Genomic DNA, 18679 nt, shown 5'->3' with positions numbered 1-18679 from the left:
GTGGACAGGAAGATGGGTCTCATGGGTCTTGGCGAAGGAAATGAAAAATATCTCCCATGAAAAAAAAAAAAAAAAAGAAGAAACTGCCAGTTCACAGGAAGGTAGTGCAGTCTGGCTGTGGAACTGCCATGCACTCAGTGTTCAGAAACTCTAAAAACTCTTCTTTTTGTTTGTTTGTTTGCTTGCTTGCTTCTTTCGAGAATCAATACAAGCTGTATAATATTTACACCCTTCTGTAACAGACCAAAGGAGTGAGTCATGACACTTACCTCACCATGGTCCCTGACAGCATCACCTGAGGCAGCATCACTATTCAGAGCAGGGTGGGAGAGTCAGCACAAGGGCTGGCACTAAAAGACCAGACCCATGTCTGGCTGCTGGGCAGTGATGACACACACACTGCATCATCTGCTGTAGCAGAGCCTGGATCTCTGGGTTGTACTATTTCTTAATTTGGGGCATACTATTAAAGATTTGAGGACTCTTTGTGCTTTTTTTTTTTTTAAAGAAAGTTTTAGGAAAAAACCAAACAGCTTCAACTCGATGAGTCAGTGTTTCTTTCAAGCTTTTCACCCCGTTTGTAACCTGAGTGGTAGCAAATTGTGCTTGAAAGACTATTCTCATATGTTATTTCACCAGATCAATGTAACATTTGTCAGCACACAGAGCAGAACCAGCTGAAATACAGCGTAGAAGCCGTGCATTGCTCTTGTCTGGAGGAGCACTCAGACACAGCTCAGCATCCAGCTCTGTCAGTGCACCTTAAATTGATCTTTCGTTCCTAATCCTTCCTTCTCTGGAGATAACATCCAGTGAAATTGCTCTAACTTTATTTGTGTAGGTCTAGTGCTGATCACAGAACAGGATACTTTCACATACAGAACATTATGAGATAAAGACCAATCTGAGAACCAGAGAGGATGCAGAGCATGCTGTGTCCTCTCATAATGAACTGTGACAGGGAAATGAAATTACTTGTCTAATACTTCTGAATTTGGGAGGACGGAAAAGAGGTTTCAAATAGGTCCTTGTGTTACTTTGCTCAACAGAAATTACATTACTTTATCATGTTTTCATACTAACAGGTTGTTTCATATCCTTTTGCATACTAATAATGACATTTGTAGTTCAACATTCACGACCTTTTGTCTCCCCTACCACTGCCCTCCACATATCCATTTCCCCACTGAGACCCTTCCACCACTGAGCCCTGTTATCACTGTCAAGCAACCACCTTGATATTTGAGTGTGGTATCACAGCTGCCTGTAACAGGAACTGTGATCTCCTCAGGACAGCACTGCAACACACATTTGGAGAGTGATATGGGTAAAACAAGGGAGAGGAGATGGGAGCTGCTCCCTGTGCTATAGAGCCTTCCCAAGACCTCCTGCCAGCACTTCCACCCTCTCCACTGCTGAGCTTTGCCTCTCACTCTTTCCCTGGAACACTGGAGATCCTTACAGTTTCTTAATAAAGCAGGACAGTACATTTTGTTCATCCCCTCGAAAGATGTCTTACAGTTTGGGATTTAGGAGGTGAGGCAAGAGGTAAGCAGGTTGTTTTTGAAGGGTCTCACAGTTTGACACTCTGACAGAGCTCATGGAAGTTTAAACCAAAATGAAAGGCAGCACTAAGCAAAGTGGAGTGATGATGGGAGGGGGAGATTAACACTTTGGGAAACTGCCAGGTATTTTTTGAGCCCATGTCAACTTACAAGCTTTGCTTCCCATTGATTTATCACCTTACTGCTGTCTATATCAGGATGAAAAAGATTCTCTCAGGCATCTGATAACCAGGGAGCCTCCCTTCTGTGGTCTCACATGCCCTGCATAGCTCACATTGGTGGCCTTGCAGGCTGTGACAGTGCCCTCCTGCATAACTGGAGAGGGAAACAACAACTGAATGTGGCACAGAAACTTTGGTGACATCCATGTGCATTGCTGAGAAGTTTGTGACATTTGGCACGTCGGGGGCTTGCCCCTGCCATACTCTGGGCTTTACGCTGGGCTCTAATTATGGATCTCTGACAAGTTCCTCTTGTCTGGACAGTAGGTCTCAAAGTTTGCCTTTCTATCCCCCACCTGACTCGTGACTTGGAGTGCAGTGGAGAATAGAAACCTTTTTCTTAAGGAACAAGGTGAGGCACTGGGGACTCTGTTTCTCAGGTTCAGTATGCACCTGGCATTTACATTTGTTCTGGTGTACTAGAGTTTCTGAGTGTGTTCCTCTCATGTGAAGGGTTATGTGTTAAGGACTATGCTTCCAGAATCCTTTAATAACCAAATTTAAACTGTGGAATTGAGTAGCTTTTCCACAAAGCATCATTTACATTTACCCAGGAGCAGAACCACGGATACCTGGAAGCTGCATGTCAAGGAGGTTCTCACCTTCACTCTGGGGAGAGTTCAAGTAGGCAGTTAATATGAAATTTCCTTTTATCCTTTTGTATTTGCTTCTTGCTTATCTCTCTTCAGCCTATTAGGAAATAGGGTCAGCATCACCCCAGAGGACACCTTCCACACTGTTTTGCTGTCCCCTACTTCTTTTTGTTCAGCAAAAGCCATCCTGATCTAGTCTGAGCTTTGCTGCAGCACTCACATCTGGAGGGTTCATGTAGGGGGAGCCAGGAAGACTGCATAGAAAAAAGGCACATTCACAAACAGGAAAGGTTATTCTCCATAAAATTCTTACTCTCATTTTATTTTCAGTAAAGATCTGAAAATTCTCCTTACAGAAAGACCGTGGCCACGAGGCAATGAAGTCTCTTCCCAAGCTCTTGTAGAACACACAGTGCTTCAGTCCTTCTGCTGTAATGGCTCAATCTTCTCTGATGCAATCAGTGAGCTTTCCAGCTATGTTATCAGTTTGATGCCCCCAAAATTTCACTGCTCCCTAAGCCCTACAAGCTTGATAATAATGTTTAGTGAAAAGTCTTCTAGCCTGCCAAGCTGCTCTTCAGTGGGAACTTATCAGCCCTACTACCTCTCCAATATCAAGTCCAGACTTGTCAGTAAGTGACTCTTCTTTCAGGAGTCCTACATGTTGGAAGCAGATTTAGTTTCATTATTTTTTCCTATGAAAGCCGGATGACTCTTAGTTCTGGGAAGAAGTAGGTCGTATTAGAGGCTAACAGGATTAAGTGCAGTTCAGTAGGACACTCAGAAGGCCACGGATTTCTGCCCTGCTGACAAGCACCAGGCAGCACATCACAAAGTGATGAATGCCCCTGACAAAGGAAAAGCTTAAATTCTTGTTCCTTTGGCACACACCTACTTCTACTTCAAACAAAGAAAAAAACTCGAGCAATTTCATAATGGGGTCCTGGGACCCACTAGAAAGATGATGCAAAAGGACTCCCATTTCACTCTTGACTTATCTCTTTATTCATTACTCCTGATAACAGCCACCATCAGAGCGGGAGCTGTGAGTGTGTGGGGGATGTGGGGATGGGCACAGCCTGCAGTCCTGACTTCCAGCCTCCATCAGCTCTCACAACAGCAGCGATTACATCCTCGCCACTGCCTCTAGAGGGTAGAGCAATCATGAGTCTCTAACGGGGCGGGCAGCTTGAACAGTGCCATTTCAGGCTCCTAAAAGCTTTAAAATTTCCTTAGCAACCCCGCACAAAAACTGCCAGTCAGTGCAGCCAGCCGGCAGACCTGAGACTGGTGATGCAGCAGTTTCGCAGCGCTCTGCCAGATTCATCCCGCTCCAAACATATTCATAGCAGTCTCATGGACGTCCCAGGACTGCTTTGGCAGCAATTGTGCAGGATAAATAAAGCTCCCATTGTTGCAGATGACTCTGCTTTCAATTGCACGGGAATCCAGGACAGCGGGGACTTCTGACTGATAAAGGTTCGCACATTTGTGCTACTGCTCTAGTAATGCAGGGCTCAACTGCGGCACAAATTGCACCTTTTCGAGGTGTTTTTTGGGGGGCAGCTGTTTCCTAATCGTTTGCAGCATTTTCCTGAGCCGCTAAGCCTCCACCACAACGTTTAATTCTTGTGTCCCCAGCCTCACTGTGCTGCCATTTGAACAGGCAGGAGTCAATATATTGCCGGCCATAGGTATGTCTGGCTCTGCACATAAATACAGAAGGAGTCTTTGCCTCAAAATTCTTTGGGGGAAGAGGGGTTTTAATCATGAGAGCAGAACACAAGTCACAAGTCTATAATCAAGGGCTTGTGTGATTACTGAATTTTTGAGTGGGAGAAGCAGAGCTCTTTCTATGATACACCCCGATAGAAAACCTTTTTATAGTCAAGCGTGAGCTGTGCAGGTTCCCTTATAGGAGCCCTGATCACGGCCTCTGAACACGTGCCTGAAAACTCTTTGGATTTCACTAGCTGTAAATATTCCTCCCATAGAATAAATTAGAAGACCTGATGCAGCTGCTTGCATGGTACCTTAACATTACAATGCATTTATTTACCCCTCCAGCAATTTACTGAACAGTTACTGCTCCTGACTCTACAGCATGTACAGCACAGAGATACAACCTCCTCAGAAATAGCAGCCCATCTTCAGCTGCTTAACTACCTCCCTCCTAAAACACTTAAGAAACTGAATGCGACTTCCCTGAAACAGAAATTTCTCACTAGTAGGCACCTTGAATAATTAGAAGTGTTACTGGAAATTTTATTCCAGCAATCTGCTCTGCCCATACACCATGTGTGTTTGAGCCTAATCAGAGCTCGGAAGGCAGTTTATATAAGTCAGCCTCGGGATGGTAATATGATAGCAGCCCTGCTTGTTTGTAACACAGCCTTCTACATGGTGCAAAGTCTGAGTTTGATTGTTTATAGCAGCAATGAAAAGGCATGCCTCTGCCTTGCCCTTTGATTGCTCGCCTCGTCTGAACCACTGAAAGCTGTAAAAAATGACAACAGCCCTTTTTTCTAGATGTTTAATTCACTATGTTGCAGCCTGTAGAATAGGGGGGAAAAAAAAGGCGATAAAGTTAAGGCAGGCAGTTTTTCAAAAGTCTAACCTCTCTCACATGGGCCAGAACGAGAGTGTCAAAGCATGTGTCTCTTCACAGGAGCACTGGGACAAAGCTCCCCGTGGCACAGGGCAGTCCTGGGCGGGTGCAGCTCCCAGCCAGCAGGCTCTGCTAAGCTGGGCTCAGAGGGGAGGCAAAAGTGGAATGGGGACTGTGAGAGAGTTGTTTGTTTTCCCACTTCTCGGGATGCCAGACGTCTCAATCTGCTTGCAATTTGGGGAGGGAGAGATTCCCAGGGGAGCAGGAGGGAAAGGAATGGAGGAGGCTGCTTCCTATGCTCTCAGCATGGCAACCCACTGAGAAATAAGGGAAGACAGACAAGAATCTTGTTAAAATACAGTCAGTTAGGACTAAGGACCCAGAAAAGGAAGAAATGTTGCTTATAAACAATGGTCAACGAACAGCAGAAATGACGAGGCTTGATTTCTTGCAGCTTTTGTAACCGGGGAGATGTGGTGGGGTTCTCCTCTGTGCAGCACAAGTGGCACATGGAGCACTCTGGATGTGTTCATTTGGGAGCCAATCTTGTTGCTTCTTTTGCGAAGAATGAAAAAAACATGTAGGATGCAGCCTGACCCCTCACAGACACGCTGGGGACCAACACAGAGGGCACTTCCTCACTGTTGGAAGCAGGTTGGCACACCTGCAGTCAGGAGTAACATCACGTGCCTAACATGGGGATTATCTTTGCTTTTATAAGCCAAACAGCAATCTTTTTCCTAATGGGCTTCCCATGGCCCTTTTCCAGCAGTGCAGAGCACACGTGGCTGGCCAGGAAAGCAGTGAGCTCTTCCCAGCACTCCTGGTTCTTCCCAAGCACTGCACACACAGGGAGCCCCTGACCTCAGATCACCAAATGAATACCCCAGAGACTGTCTCTCCATCAGCCTGAGCATCACTGACCCTTCTGAAGCTCTCAGTGAACAGATCATTGGTGAGTGTGTAAGATGAACATTCCAGTGGCCAGGACCTGCCTGCAGGGTCTGTATCCCCCGTGAGCACAGCAGGTGATGCAGGCCTGGTTTATGGCCATCCTAAAGGCTACCTGAAAAACCACCTGAGGCTGGTGGCTGAACATGACCATGGTTTATGGAACACTGTTTTCCCCTTTATTATGCTTCTTCAGGAAGGTGGTGTCACCTTAGATGTGCAAGACACACACCCTGGGGTGCGTAACAGCCCCAACCCCCGGGGTAGACTGAACAGACATGCATGGATTGACCGCACTGAACTGCTGGTTTTACAGCAGCTGAGGATGTGTCTTGCAAAGCCTACAGCATGTTAACTGTGTTAGCTTTGCATTGGGTTACCAGACTCTCCTGTAGCTCCCTGGGAGGGGGACTGTGTCCACCATCACTGTCCTGTGCTCTCTCGCAGGACGAGCTGCTGAGTGCTCTGCTTCTCTCCAGGGAACTGCTCCAGGCTCCACTCTCCACGTAAGACTAGCATATTCAGAGGATGTGCTCGAGTAATTTTTTTGTTCCCTTTATCAGTTTTCAGCATCTTTCTTTAATCTTAATTCCGTATTTGTATTTCTGGTGACTATAACTGCCTTTCCTTCTCTCAATGTTGTTGACAGTAATAGTGTAGATATACAGATATACTGGCCTTGTTGCTGTACAACAATGATGTTAAATCCATAAAGAAAAATCAGATGTAGGATTGCTATTTTGGTGCTGACCTTTTTTATTAGAGTGCAATACAAAACCACAGAACTCTTCATTTTATTTATGTTGCTGCCCAGTGCCCTCTGTTCTTGAATTAGCTGGCATTTCTTCCAGTTCCTCACCAGTGTGCTGAGATGATAACAAACCTTACAGCAAATTATTTTGGGAGTGGGAGCAGGTATTCTGAATTTGTGAATTTTTAATTCCAGCTTTATTCCAATACCATTTTGCCTTTCTGTGACAATATTCCTCTGGGACAAACTGAGATTGCCTACAGGTTAATTCTATTCTTTTGTGCTTCTGTCACTTACTTAACCTATTTTTCTGCTTCCTGGGTTCAACTATTAAGGCTATTCAATACTTCAAGGAAAGATTCAAATTTCCTAACAGGGAAGTCCTTGATATTTGAAGACTTGTATTTCTTGGGAACAGCTGTTCCTACTGGGCCCCTGCAATAGCTATATGTATTTATTTTTTTCCAGTGTAAGGGCTAAGGAAGTGTCCCAAGCAACAGAGGCCACAGCAGCTGCTGGCTGCAAACCACCACACAAACACATTCCACTTGTAGCATCCCCATTCAAGTGTCTTTTGCAGAGTAAAAGCATTTAGCAACAAACACAGGCCACAAGGAGTTTATTTGAGTCCTTTTTTGATACAATAAATGCCAAACCCGAGCATCTAATAAACTGCAGTGTTTTTTTTTTTTAATGTCACCAAATATGTTTTTTGAAAAAGAATCTCCATGTCTTCTAATGCAAAGCAAGATGATGGATGTATATGGGAAGATGTGGTCTACACTCTTCCTGCTCTAACAGCCAGTCTTCCTCTATCTTCCTCCCTTGCTCTGACATGAGCCTATTTCACATAATTTCTATGGTAATTTTTCTGTACACAAACTCCCAATTACTACAATATGTGTGTAATTGGTTGTTGTGTTGCTTAAGCACGTGGCCAAATAATCTCTCCATAAATAAAGCAGGGAGACTCACACACCATCAATCTAGGAAAACAAATGAAAATAAGATTTTCTACATAAAGTTCTGTAAAGAGACTTAATTCCCTCAGTCTCGAGAAGAGAGGGAGTGCTCTGTCAGCCTTGCTGCTGCTGTCTGCTGCTCCCCTCCAGTGAGGCTGGTGTTCCCAGAGGGATCCCCCATCCTGGGCATTGTCAGATGGGCTCTGGCAGTATTTGCTTTGCTTTAGGAAACATGAGATTTGTTATTTCATCAATCGCTCCGCTTCACTTTCTGTCTTTTGGAAATGGAGTGGATTGAAAACTAACAGGGAAAGAATGAGGAAGCTCCTCTGGGCAGGAACCAGCAGAGAGCTGATGGAGCCAGAAGAACAGGAATAACAATAGGCCTTTCTCCTTCTCTCCGGATATTGCTATTTTGTCTTCCTTGAAGTCCGATATCCCCAGAAATGGTTCCCAAACCAGCCTTGGCTCCCTCCAGTTGCCTCATATGATGTTTTCTGGTGGGAATTTCCAAAGTGCTCTAAAGAATTAAGCTTTGCAAAGTTCTGGCCTCCCTCACAACTGAAAAACCACCTTTTTTTTTTTTTTTTTTCCTTTTTCTTTACCACAACAGTGATTTTTGACCAAAATAACAGGGAGGGAAAAACTAATGAACTCGAGCTGCATGTGACAGAGAAAGAGGAGGTGAGTGTGGGAGCGCAGACATTGCACAAGGAGCATGTGTTAGCACATGTGTCCCTGTGGAATTGCAGTTCCCTTGCAGTGCTCAGACCCTCCATGGAGCAGAGAACCAAGAGGAGGTAGGCACTGCTGAGCTGCCTCCTCCCACCTCCACACTAGGCTGTACCTCAGCCACCAATTCCCAAAATCAGTGGCTGTTCTTGCAAGCCCTCAAAGGTCAGCTCGGGTCCTTCCAGCTGCGGCTCCTCCATATTCCCCTGTTGTCCTGCTGCTGTGTGTGTAACTACTTCACTCTTCTGTCTCCTCCATTGGGGCAGAAGAAGATTGAGGATGTCCCATGAATTTCAAGATAGCCAGTCCTCAAGCTTTTGCCTGGCAGGATTCAAAAATAGCTCATCACTCAGTCCAAGCTCTCCACAAGCAGCCAAATCAGACCAACAATCTACCTGGCCTCTAGACCAACAATCTTCCTGTCACGTAGCCCAGAACCTCTTCATGGCTGTCATTGCCTGATGCTTAACCAAGCTCCAGCATGCTTGGGCCAGCAGATTAAAATCAGCAGTCTGAGGTTACACTGCCTTCAGCCTTGCTCCTCTCTAAGACAGAGACATCTGATACTCTGAGGAATCAGGTCCTAGATTGCCACTGTCAGCCCAATATACTGAAGGGAAATAACTCCAGCCTGGATTGGCCTTAATACAGAACTGCAGCAGCCCCAGTGCTGATTCACAAAAGGTTGTCCTTGTTTTGAGGGCAGTGACACCTGGCAAGAGAATGGGAAAGGTGACTAACAGTAGTGACATCTTTAAACATACTGACCTTGGCAACATAATATTTCTGGAACTGTGTGACACTGCTATAAATCATTGTTCAGAAACATAGGAAATGAGGACATGGGACTGGAAAAAGTATCCTGTTCCCTTGAAACCAGTGCCTAGCTGTTGTATTGAGGGATGGTCAGTAACAAGTTGTAATAATCCTTAAAAAACAACCTATTTAAACATCAAGTTACTCTCACATTTAGACAGCTCTCCCTCTACTATAAATAATTTTCAGCTCTCAAATTATAGGATATAGAGAGGAAGGAATCAACTTGCAGGTCTGCAAGTGGGCATGTGTGAAGTTATGCATAGGAATATCCCCACTGGAAAGCTGTGTGAGCCTGAGGGTGTCACGGCTCATCCTCCTCCAGCTGTACCTGTGCTGGCTAAGGCACTCACTGCCTTCCTCAGGTCCTAAGTGTCTGTGTAACCTGTTCTTCTGTCCCTCCTATCTGCTAATGCAGGACTGCTTCCTGCTATTTTAAACCCCTTAAGGAACAGGCTTCTACCTTTTTCCTTTAAAAAGTCCAAGATTCAGTAACTAGCACTAATAAGTTAAATATACATATACATTAAATATACATATACATATATGTATACATTTTTCACATACTCAGCCTAAAGGTTTTGGAAATATTCTTTCTCCTCTCTTACCATTACTCGCATTCCCAGAACAAATAACAGCTGTTTTTCACTTTGTACCTGTGTAAATCTGAAATATTTTGCAGAGTAATCCATCTCTTCATTAATGTAGGCGTGGTTTTGCACAGCTGTTTGTTTGTTCTGTAGTTCTGGTTAAGTGTTAATGCTGTGAATGACTGATGAGATCTTATACTACACCAACAACATCCCAAACAGTATTGACTGTGGAATATCAACTGACTAAAAAACTAGAGGGTTACCGACCTATAATTTTTGTGTTTGAGGGGAACATTCAGATTCCCATTTCAGTGAAGATTCTCAGTTCTGTATCTTGACTTCTCAGAATGAGATAAGCACAGGTCTTTATAACTGGGAGAGGTTTGGGTCCACACAGTGGTGGCTGGGCACTGGTGCCAAGCACAAACTGATGGTCTCCACAACTAGATCAGCTGCTCTGTGCAGCTCCCAATTTGAGCAGGAGTTAATGTTTTACCAGAGAAACAAATCAGCCAAGGAGGGCAAAAAGTAAAAGAGGATGGGAATGGGAAGGAACTCTGACAGAACAATACAAAAGTTACAAAATCAATACCTTATCAGACTCTCCTATTGTTATAGGACAGAGGTGAACAGTCTCTTCAGGGAAGTCAGTTCTAATGAGTGACTGGCCATCTCCAAAGGGCTGCCTGGATTCTTATCCCTGGAGTATCAGGAGGTGACAAAAAAAGAAGCTACAACAGTGAGAAAAAACATATAAGGATGGAATTATTGGGAGAAAGGGATGGATACAGAAGCCAAGTCATATTTGAAACAAAAGGTACAGCAACTCAGGGCAACCTCCATCATGGCATTGCTTTCTTTGAAAGATGCATGTGAGACTATAGCAAAAGAAACTCAGAGCTAAGTAATATTACCTGCAACAGATGAAGTTTGTACTGGGTTGAACAGCTTGATTTCTATAATATAGGAAAGAAACAATTTCCACAGCACAGGATGACTAAAACAGGATTTCTTGCTGTAGACCAAATCTAAATCATAATGGTTTTGTAGATACATGGAAAAAACCCACATAGCCTGCAGTGGCCTTTACAGCTGGTTTCTATCAAAACTTAGAACAGGGCTTCTGTATAAGATGCAGGGTGGAAATGGCAAAGTAGCTCAAGTCTCCTCTTTGCAGTGACTCTCAGATGAGTTCTCTGCAGCACTCTGCCATGTAAAATGTGAAGGAAGATAAAGAGGTGACTGATGCATGAACCTCACTTGATGTCAGCAAGAAAGTCTTTAAGAAACCAGACAGTGAGTGGATCCAGGGAAGTCAGCAATGGCAGACCCTAGAACAGAGCTTTTTGTGGGAGGTTTCAAAAATACCCATTGCCATATGAACTCCCAACAGAGTCTGCCTTGGAGTACTTCAGTTCAGGTAAAACTTGTTGGCGTTTTTACATCAAGGAGCTTGACTACTTGGAGGTACTGCTTCCTCCATGTATTTGGGAAGGTCAGTGCCTTAACTTTGTGTTCTGATGGGCTAAATCACCAAAGGATCATCAAATGAAAGCATCAGTTCTTCTTAACTTGCAGCTGTAGGCCTTCCCAGATTTGAAACTCAGCTGATCATCAGTCAAAAATCTTCTCCTCATTCTAATTGGAGGGCAGAGACAAAAGATTTGCCTTTGATAGAGAGCTCCTGACAAGAACTTTAAATATTGCAGCCTCCTGGGGCTTGGGCTGTGTTGAAAGATGGCTTTTGCTCCTTCAGCTTCTGCTGTGGAGGACCTCTGGGACTGATTTCCTTGAAGCTACTCAGAAGCATAAAATCCTATTAATAAGAAGAATAACTCTCCCCTGCCGTGACCAAATCATTCAGATGAGTCCATGAGTTAACCCTTGGCAGAAAACTCCAGTTTGATGGTGATAGTTTCTTGGTCCTATGGATCAGAATATGAGAAAGCCATGCCATTGAGCATGTAGAAGCACCAAATTAGTGTTTTTGTAGAAGATTCTCAGGTTTAAGCTATTAAAGATAAACTTCTTGAAAATAGCAATGCATCTTGAGCATTGAGGCAAGAAATCTAGTGAGCACCAGCAGCAGCAGTCTGCCAAAACACTGAAGTAACCTCCAGAGAAGCCAGAGAAATCGAGTGTCCAAGCAGGTTCCTACATGCATCATAACACTCCAGGGAACAGCCTTCAATACTGGCAAAGCAGTGATGATTCCATGAGGAATTCCTTTGCCAGTACAGTCAGGAAGAAATTATGGGGGACATTAAATATACATATACATATATATATACATATACACATATGCATATGCTTGGTGGAAAGAGTGTAGGAATCAGAGGAAGCCTTTTTCTTTAATGCAGCAACTGCAGGATCAACCTAAAAAGTTATTGAAAGTTATCTGATCCTAAGGCCAGATTAGGAAGTGAATTCTGCCCACAGGCTATCATGAAAAAAATATCAATTTCAGAGTTTTCTGTGCATAGCAAATCTAAAAAAATTAAACTGCCAATTCTCTTGCCTCCCCATGCCCTACTACTACTGACTGTACCACTCATCAGAAGTGTCTCAAACACAATATATCTAAAATTGCCCAGAATACCTTCCCGTCTGCCCAATTTTCTCAATAGAATTAAATGGTTTCTTATTGCTAAAAACCGAGCTCAGCCAAAATGTAGCCTGAGTGAAAGGCCACTTCATTCCCACCAGAGTGGCCATAGCAAGGGTTGCCCAAAAAGCAGGGCCTGCTGAAGCAGTGCTGCCTGCTCTAAGCTGTGGTGTCAGCACCAGCTGAATGTTTAAGTAAGTTTCCTATTTAAATAGCAAAACAGCTGGTATTAAATACAATTAATATTCATTGCTAAATATTGAAGACAAATAAAGGTAGCCAGATGCCACATTTGGCTTTGGCTTCACCACTGTGGAAATGTTAATTCATGCTCTCATCTCGGCTCCCACACTCCATTGTCAGTTCTCCTTCTATGTTCTTTAAAAGTCCAGCTTCCTAAACTCCTCTGAAAGTAAACTGCTGTGGATAATAGGAAGGAGTGCAATTATGTGATTCCATGGGCAAACAACTCTACCAGTTTCAGTTCTATTTCAGAATCCCACTTCAATTAATCCTTCCTATTTTTCAGTCTTCAAATGCAATTGCCCTAAGGAGCCTTCCAGATGTTTATCTCTGTGCTCCAAGCCCTGCTCTCTCCATTACTCTAATTGGTATCTTCCTCCTCTCTGCAACATGCTGAACAATCCTGGCATTGCTGTGGTGAGAAACTCCTCCTCCTCCTTCTCCTCAGACCCCACATCAGGAGTAATTTTATAGCAATTAATTCTCAGTTTCTGCTCAAAGGTCTGTAACAATCACCCTTGTTCAGATATGCCTCTGAAAAGTATCTTAAAGAAGAGGGAAAAAAAAATCTTATTTGTTTCCTAAGGCCTTTATGACAAAAGGCTGAAGAGGCCTTTTTTATTCTGTCCTGGATTTTTGGCTGGCTTACACTTTGACTTCTCCAGCTTTGCTGGCTGGCAGATAGTATAGAAAAACCAGGAGGATGAACAATCAGAGGGCAGGAGGTTCTAATCAAACTACTTCTTCCTTGTACTGAACTCTAATTCCTAATAACACTTAGGAGAGAACTGACTCTGGCCTAAATTCAGCAGCCACAACTTTATTCAAAGCCAAAGGGCTTTCTTTCACTTCAGGAGTTTCTCGTAGGAACAATGAAGCTTCATAATTTTCATTGAAAACAGGGGAAAATAGTTTTGTTCATTTTACTGGAGATTTCTGACCTGAAGTCAAAACTCAAGACACTGAAGGACTGCATTGGTTCTTGGATCTGCCTGCCCAGAGCATCCTGCAGGATCACAGGGCTCTCATTTAAAAGTGATAGAAAGAGAGTTCTGTCTTCTAGGACCTAGTTTTATTCACTTCAAAGCAAAACGTGTATCTTCCCAAGCTTATCTTTAAAAAGTTCTGTCTATTATTAGTTTCACTTTTATTTTATTCCCTCTCTAGGTTCTTTTCTCTGACACTTAACAAAAGTGCATTAATTCAGCCAATGCTGTGACATTCATAAGAAATAAAAATGCCAACTGCAGATGTCAGTTGCCTTGTTTATTTAGTCATTTTGTGACTACATATTTTGTCAGGTTTGCATGTGAAGCAGTTTACAAGAATAATCTTTAATACTGGAATCTGATCCATCCATGCAGGCTCCACTGACTTCATTGGGTTTGCCAGGCCTGATCAAATTGCAGGATCAGTTCCTACATTTGTACTGAACTCTGCCAGACTGTAAATAACACATTAGAAAAGAAATCAAATCTATCCCTTAATATACAACAAATTATTCTAATATGACAGATACAGATTGAATGTGGCCATGGCATCACCTGTGCTTATGCTGCCCCTGTCCTGCTTTCACAGTTTGTTAATCTGTCAGGATAAAATGAAGACCAGGGTGAGGAAGAACTGCTGTCAGAGAGGAGGTCATCACTCATGTGGACTCTTGAAAGAAGGAAGGGATTTGTGGAAGCAGGTTTTTCTTCAGAGGAAGAAGGCAGAGGAAGGAGATAAGGAAATAGCTGGAGATAGGTGGCAGGGTAAGTCTCAGGCTGATGCCTGGGCTGCCATCAGCTTCATGGTACACAAAACAGCATCCAGGTGGGGATTTGATGTGCAATCAGGCAGAGAGAGGTGATCTCAGGGAGGAGAAATGGCTCAAATTTTGAAGTACTCAGATTGTTTCAGGTTGTGTTTTATATTCATTTTCATTTGAACACAATAGTTTGGTTAATAGTTTGTTTGCCTAACAGCACTAACACCTGGCAGACTGAGCCAACAGCAGGAAGCATTTTGTTTATTAGACAGTACCTGCTTGTCTCCGTGCCCCTTTCCTGTGATCAGACAACACAGAGAAATACATTTGTGGACACACAACTAATGCCACTAGTTAGCAAGGCCAACTTAACTGTGTGCTGTGGTCTTTTGTATCAGCCATCTAGTACTTTGCAGAGGAGATGTCACAGGTGAGACATAGGTGTGACAAAGCCAGGAACTGAACTCCCTTCTCCTAAGTCTTAGCCTGGTACCTTAACTGGAAAGCTTCTTTTTTTCTTGTCTTCCAAAACTCTCTGGGCAAAGGGCACAGAAATTCTTTGGTATCCTCCTCAGTTGGATAGAAAAGTGGCCAAATGCCATTACAGGTGATCTTTGTTTCTGATGTCAAAAGTCATGAGACTTAAACAAGAGCAAATTTGCAGCAGAGTGATCAATTGCCATGTCAAGCCTGAGGAATTCACCTCATTTTCATCCCCCTACTCTATGACACTTTTGTTTGGGTGTGTGATACAGCCATGAACAGAATATACAAACTTATTTTTTCTAAAAGAGACCACACATAACTCACTGGTGCTGCACCACAAGGCACTTCAGCTCTTGCTGCATGTTTGTAAAGATGAGGATCTTACACACGTCCCCTTCCTTGCAGCAGAGCTGTACAGCTTATTCCAACACCACATTACCAGCATGTTGAGAACCTCTGCAGGCCAAAGCACTTCAGCAGGACAGCACATGCTGCACAGGAAGGATCAGTGCTCCTACTGGAATTCCCAATCTTCCACTAATAATACATTTATTTTAAAAGGACTGTCACTGCATTGATGCTTTTCAGCTTCACCTTCTGCCTTCTAATCAGAGTGAAACACCACTTTTACTGCTCCCCTGAGTTGATTAATTACAGTTGTATAGAAAAAGATGGACCGGTAAAGCACTTTCCATTCCCATTTTACTTTGGTTGTCTGTCACTGTAACACTTGACTTTATAGCGTGCAACAAAATTTGATGAGAAAAAGGAATCATTGGACTTTTCAAGTATAGTAAACAGAGACTAAGTCACCACCTACTAGCTTAAGTGTAAACATGCAAGTTTTCAGCAAAACAGTCTTGGTCTTATTGTGAAAATTAAAGTTCATCAATCCTTTTTTTAATAGTTAGGACATTTGATGCCTCAGCTCTCTGTGGAAGTCATATGAAAGATGTGGCTTTGAAAAACTGCTCAAAAATATGCCTCAAATCATGTAAATCTTTGAACTATGGCATGTATTCAGTTGTATTGGATTTACCACCTTTTATTATTAAGGAATAAGGGTTTATATCTCTTCTTACAAGATAATATGTTTCATTAAAGGGAAATTCTCAGTGTCTCGAGGAAGCACATTGCTGGCATAGAGGCACGTCTGCATGAATATATATTCATCCACAAACACAGCAGAGTAAGCTGCACAAGCAGCAACCCCAGTTCTGCTGGTTTAGTGCCTCTGTGTTAAGGGTGTGTGCTGGTACAATTGACCTTCTGTCATTAAATGACTATACATTTTCTTAATTATAGACACGGCCACCTGCACACATGATGGAGCACCATCCGTGGTGCTGGAACAAAGTGGTCAGGAGAGAGCATCTCTGAGGCTGAAGCCTGGGCAGCAAGTGGAGCCAAGCAAGATTTCCTGAAGCAGCTGAGGAGCAGGGAGGAGATAAGCAGGCTGGCAGAAACACGCCTGGTCTAGCTCATTCTGCCACGGGGCAGAGGATGGGCTAAGCACCCTCCTCCTCCTTTACTTCTGCCCAGTTTTCTGTGGTTCCCTCCTACAGTTTTCCAAGCAGTGGCCATCAGGCCCTGCTGAAAATGGGGATATCCCTCTGTGGAGCAGCAGCAGGGCAGGGGGGACCTCCCCAGCTCTGTCATAGTCAGGATCTCTCACCTGGAGGGCAGAGACACAGGGAGGCACGGGGATCACTCTGGTTCCTGATGGCTCAGCCTGGCGCACAAACACTGGCTTGTGAGTGTTTTAAAAATAAACAGCCAGAGTTGGATTTATTTTTACATTTCAGGGAGGCTGGGGAGCAGGTCAGCCTCACAAAATAAATAAAGCCCATTTCTTCAATGGCATTTTAAAGATGATAGCACCTCTTAGGATGACTAATGTGGAGGGAATGCGGGGAGGCTGCAGCCAGCCCCACAGCCCTACTGACCCCAAGCACACTATAAGGGATCTCCTGTGCCTGCTCATCCACCCAGGACCTGGAGGATGAAATCCTTGGCTCAGGTGCAGCTTCACCAGATCCCCCAGTGCTCTGTGGGGGCACAAGGGCCAAGAGGGACTGGGTTAGTTGACAGGATAGTGGCCTAAATTTAGACAAGATTCAGTAAGTGGGTGTAAGAAATAAGAGGAAGGAGTGGAAAAGGAAGGACAGGAATGAAAGGAATGGATACATAGACTTTATTCATCATGCTCCTGCTCATGAGCTTTACTTCTATTTTTTTTTTTTTTAAATATCAGTAACTCTTGCCAGGGATCTGCCCAACTGTTCTGCACAAGGAGTTTGACACCCGAACTACAGTAGACGGGAGTCACAGGGGGTTGTGGCTGTCAAGGACGTGGTGTGCAGTGCAGAACCAGATTTATAAGAAAATAGATGGTATTTATGGATCAGCTGGATAAGTAAATGATTTGGTATCAGTGTGGAGTACAAGCTGGGTGAAATGCCAGCAGCAATGATATGGCCAGGTTGTTATACAAAGGTGACCATCCTTTCCTTCAACGGACAGAGCCTTTGTGTCCTCTGCTGCAGGAAGGTGAACAGCAGAAAGTTTCATGAGGGAGTGGCAATGGGCCAGGAGTACTCAGCAGAAGTATTCCTCATGTAGTTGGAATAAAGTGTTAGCATATGTTGAGATCTGGACTTCACCTTAGGCTCAGCAATTACTAAGATTTCTATTTCCTGCCTAGAAACAATCAAATCACAGTGCTACAATCACCAGCTGATGGTATAAAATGCCTGATACTTAATTATTTCGGAAATGCATTTGAGATTATTATATACACATATTTAAAATTTATTCCCTCTTAAATATAAATACTTGACTCAATTCCTGCTAGAGTTTCCTGCACAATATACATGGCGCATTTTCACACGTCTTTTCAAAGCTTTTTAAGGTACTTTAGACCCTATTGCAGCTGGACTCTGAAAAAATAAAGCCAACTTACATTAGGAATATGCAATCAAGTGCTGGCTTGTGATATGCTGCCTTCAGAAACTGATGATACATCGTTCCCGTGTGTAGCTAACAACAGGAAAATCCCTGCCCCTCTCTTCCATACCACCTTTTCCACAGCAAAGGATTTGTACAGATGCATTTTGCATGATTTCTGCTCCCCTAAAACAGTAGGGGAGTTTGACAACTTTGGAAAATTAGCTACCTTAAAATGAAATGAAGCTCAGAGAAGTTTTTGTGTATAAAAGAATATTTTTAAGGCTTATGATAAGATCAGCTTATGGTTAATTTTAGGGACTCGTTCTTTGCAGTAGTGCAGTTGTCTTCCTCAGTTGTTCCTAGCCCACAAGCCCAGTGTCCGTGGCTGAGGAATCAGGTAATAACCTGTAGCCACCTTCTTGTTGTGACATACTGGTTCATCCTGTATTGGGGATCACTTGTGGAGGGAGGATGGAGGGATGAGTTTAAACCTGTGTATGATTTAGGAGTTTGGAATGGAAGTCATTAGGAAACAGCAATTGTTCTGGGAGGTAATTATAGGGAAAGACTGGCAGTGGGGAACTCAAAGGTTAGGACATTAAGAAACTAAAGATATGCCCATCAATCTCTGTCTGAACCTCTGTCCTAATCCCACTCTTTTGCTGAGATATTGTAAACCCGGGTTTGGCAGATTTGTCATATTTTTGCTTGGGTCAATAGCAACAAATAATTTCCAGACTTGTAAATAATTTTTCTTTAAATAGGTTTTGAACATTCAGAGGAACAATGGGAAAAGTCAGAATGTACTTTTCGGCAGGCAATCTATCAAATTAACTGTTTTTAAAACCTGATCT

The sequence above is a fragment of the Lepidothrix coronata genome, unplaced genomic scaffold (genome assembly GCF_001604755.1).
Source record: "Lepidothrix coronata isolate B3197 unplaced genomic scaffold, Lepidothrix_coronata-1.0 Scaffold24, whole genome shotgun sequence".
Taxonomy (NCBI): domain Eukaryota; kingdom Metazoa; phylum Chordata; class Aves; order Passeriformes; family Pipridae; genus Lepidothrix; species Lepidothrix coronata.
The sequence above is the reverse complement of the archived record's forward strand: the minus strand, read 5'-3'. Positions refer to the sequence as shown.